General features: G+C 44.1%; 1 pseudogene; it reads left to right on the top strand.

Moving 5' to 3' along the window:
• The first annotated feature begins 525 nt into the window (after positions 1-525).
• Positions 526-2,957, top strand: LOC139785680 (uncharacterized; annotated as a pseudogene).
• Positions 2,958-4,327: the final 1,370 nt, after the last annotated feature.

The raw sequence follows: 4,327 nt of genomic DNA, 5'->3' as shown, positions 1-4,327 counted from the left end.
CCATAAGCAGCGTTTACAATGTTAATAGCGAGTTCGCACAATATACAGGTTCCGAGATATTTGATTTGACGGTTCAACCCCGGCGACGGTTAGGCCCCGGTCTCCCCTACATTTCGGATACTGAAATATTCCAAAAATCTTTATTCAATTATTTCTGAAAGTATCTGAGAAATTTCATATATTTTTTCAGAATCTTTCATAAGTCCCAATTCTTGCAAATTTCTAACAAAATATGAAAAAATATGAGAAAAATACGAGAAATTTTTTTACCAGAGATGTGCATCAAATCTAATTATAAGCATGATTATACGCGCCATACATCCGTGCCTACCACTAGAGTTCCTATAATATTATAATAGGAACTCTATCTACCACTATTTTAACATTTCTCCCGTTGCGCACCTACACGTGCGTATATATTGTTGCATCCGCGCAAGACTCCGTTAGATGCGAACTGAATCTAATCGCTCTCGCAAAGAAGTCGCGAAGCGCCCTTGACGACGAGCTTATTGATTTGCCGATTGATTGTTTTCGGATTGTCTGCCGAGCCTTCGAACTCGTACGAACGTGCTCGCGCCTTTGATCGATTCTGTATCTGCGAACGGTTCGTCGAGGCATAGACGTCTTCACTGCAGTTTGCAGCAGTCAAACGGAGTTGAACTCTCTGGAATTGGATCCGCCGCCAGCCCGAGTCATTCGATCTCTTCCTTGAACTATAATCATAATCCAGCATCGCCACCGTCTTCGTATTCGTCGACCAGCGATTATACCGAAAGGTTGGCAGATCATCGCCTATCTCAACGAATATGGGTCAAGATGATCTGAGCGCATACGTGAAGGAGATGACCAAGGAATTAGCGACAGAGATCAAATCGGAGATCCGTGAGGTAATTTCCAAGTGGACGATGCTTTATCGGAGACAAACACATCCGAGAACACGCCGCAGCATCACTCGCGGGCTCAGAGTATAGTTCATCAACATACGTGGAGGACAAACAGTCGAGGCACGATTTGTTCACGGCCAGCGACATCGCCGAGTACTTAATGGAATTCTCGAAGGAAATGGCGACCGAAGTGAAATCTGAGATAAGGTACTTTATTATCTGCATTAATAATACTATATTGATAATACTATTAATAATACTATTAATAATACTATAAACTGAAGTACAATACTATTATCTAAAATATAAGAATTTTTAATAGAAATATAATTAACGATATTACGTAAATTGTGTATGAACGTATTAATTAAATAATTTTTCGAGTTATAAATTTATGCGGATTTTTTTTTAACAGATGCATGGTGAATGCCGTTGACGGGCTGCACAGGTACTCGCCAGACGCCTCCACTTCGGATGTTTCTTCGAGCGGATGTGGATCGTCCGATCGTGGAAGAACTCGGCTTCCCCTCGTCGGCGTCCCCGCGCCTTTCGAGCTCTAGAAAAAGCGGACCAATCGAGATCACAACAAAGTCGGCGAGCTGTCGCAGCAGGAAAGCAAAATGTCCAGTGAATGCTCTTCGGACGAGACGGTGATTTACGTGATAAAGCCATCCAAGAGTGAGCAGCTGGTCCCCCCGCTTTCGAAGACCGAGAATGAGGAGGTGGAGAACGACGTAGATGATTATGTAGAACGATGATTCGCGGAGGTGACGCGGCGGCCTCGACATCAGCGACGCCGGAAGATCTTGCGAAGATTTATTCGGCCGTGAACTCCGTCAGCTCTCAGGACAGTGGTATAAATATGTCTTTTCAAGAGAAGCGATAAATCGATAGACTCTCTGGACCTGAAACGGAGCAGCAGCGCCGAGTCCAATTCCGCCTCACAGCCATGGACGGAAACCCAGGACAACATCGATGATGAGTCTGTCGACCAAGTGCGGCGGCAAACAGCAAACGCGTCAAAACGACAATCTCTCGGAGGATGAGGAGTGCGCGGGTGATCTGCGAGAGGAAGAGGATGACGGTTAGGAGAATAATTTTGACGATAACGAGTCCAGACTCGCGTTTCCGCGAACTCAATGGCACTGCCCGCCGAAGAACATCTGGAAACCTTCGGTGGAAGCTATGCAAGAATTTGACATGATTCGGAACAACGACAGGTCTAGTCTGCCTGTCGGCGATCGGCCAGGACTCGCTCTCCCTTCTGCATACTCTACATCAATACAGATTTTACATTAGATCGAAGGGGATTGACTTCGAGATCGTGCGGCCACCATCGACGCGGGTGGTCTCCGATCCTATGGAACTAATGAGTTATCTTGAAGGGTCTGGAGATTCCTTACTTTACGAGGAACAGGTGACGAACTCGATCAGCGTCAACGTCGAGAATCCGTTGGACGCTAGCATTGCCAGCGGAATCTGCAGTTTCTGCGACAAGTCGATTAGGACGCAATTGTACTCTTTAGCGAACAGAAGGGATATAACGTGTTGGCGCTCGGTCAGCATTTGGACGATCTCACGGAGAGCTTCTTCATCTCAGTACTCCACGGTGTATGTTGAAAACCATGAAGGCGCATTACTATATACGTCGAGAGGATCTCAGGGTCATCAGACCGTTTATCTATGTGCGAGAGAAGGCATTGAAGCAATTTAACGAAAACAAGAAGCTTTCTATCTCGCAGGTTTCCCGAACTCTGGAGGTAAAATCTACATCCAGAAATTCTAAGCTATCTGTATTAAGCTACATCTATTTATCTATTCTACGTAAAATTATTATCACCGTATTTATTTGTAAGATGTATTCTTATCGATTTTCTATTACTGATATGTTACAGAAACAAACAGAAGGAAGGAGTTGATGCTTCAACAGGAACGCGCGTATCCGCCGATTACACTGGTCCGTGCCGCACAGCTATACGGCCCTTGATAACCGCTCATGGACAAATTACCGCCTTTGCATGGAACAACAAAGTCAAGCAACAGCTCTACACACAAGAAAAAATCCTGCTATAAACATTGGTCGCGTTCAGCAGAACAAACCGCTCAGTAGCAATCGAACGTGATTGGCTCTTACTTTTAGACCCAACAAATTAACGTAGCGTGTTGATAAGACGGACACTCAACAGTTGTGTCTGCTGAACGCGGCCATTGTGATCGGAAAACAAGCAACGATCTCTTCGGATCGTCAAACGAAAATTTGCCGTGAGTCCGATGACGTAGGCCGCCGATAGCCAATCACCCTTCCGAAATCCGAGCTCCGCGCATGTCAGGCGCGAATGTTTCCGCGAGCGGCCCTTGGCCATCAAACACGCCACTGAGTCCTCGAATATCCTTCAACGTTTTTAAAACTCTATAAAGTTATTGGTGATTAGCCCGGAGAGAGCCTCGTCTCGGAGATAATAAGGTTTCGCCGCTGTATCGAGGAGGCTCTCTTTTCGCCCGTTCACCCGCTCAGTACACTTGTATCACTGCTCGTATAACCGCTCGAATATTACTTGCAATCTGCCTTTGAGTTGTAATCAGCTTGTACTAACTTCGCTTCGCTGTGATAGCTTCTGTGCGCGCTATCACTCACGGCAATCTATCTATCTGTAAATAATTGTAAATACTCAGACTTTTTTGTGGTCGTTCTGTTACCTCGCGCTACCGCGTGCTCTCGAACAGTCACACATCAAAGATGTAGATATAAATTTATTTATTTTATATTTGTCTTAAGATAACGAAGAATCGTGTGAAATCGCACTGATTGTCAGGCAATCAACGAATCCTAGATTTAGTCTCTAGTCACTTTGAATTTATTACGAATTCTACAATAAGTTAAGCGCAATACGACATCCATTTGTACACTCTACCGGCAGGAATGCCTGGATATAATACATGTACATATATGTCATATACATATCAAAATGTCCAGGCATTCCTGCCGGTCAGTGTACGCGAGCGGAATTGGAATCTGACATTCGTCACCATGATATCTGGTGGTCGAAAGTGAAAGCACTTTAAAGTAACAGATCTCGTGGCGTATATTGTATACAGGCTTGGCGTGCAGTCATACCGGCTTCGCGTTATATTTCATGGATATTGATTTTTTTTCCCCCGCTTTGTAAATCTACGAGCAGAATTAATTGTTCAGTTCGCGGTTGTGAAAGTAAGGCTCAAAAAAATTTAAATGTTCGATTTTATTGCTTTCCCAACCCAAAGAACGTCATACATGTCAAATATTTATTTGGCAATTTAGAGAAAATTGATCGTTTCAAAGCCTGGAAAAGTGCATTAAAAATGAAGAAAGTGACCCTTTATATGAAAAAAGTGTTCTATTCTGCGCCATATTGATTAAGCCCCGCCTCAATGTCAGATCTCAATAGGTTCTCTTCTCTTAAGCC

The sequence above is a fragment of the Temnothorax nylanderi genome, unplaced genomic scaffold, assembly GCF_030848795.1.
Source record: "Temnothorax nylanderi isolate EJ_2023f unplaced genomic scaffold, tnyl_v1.0 TNYL_tig0862_pilon, whole genome shotgun sequence".
NCBI lineage: Eukaryota > Metazoa > Arthropoda > Insecta > Hymenoptera > Formicidae > Temnothorax > Temnothorax nylanderi.
This window is presented reverse-complemented; position numbering and strand designations above follow the sequence as displayed.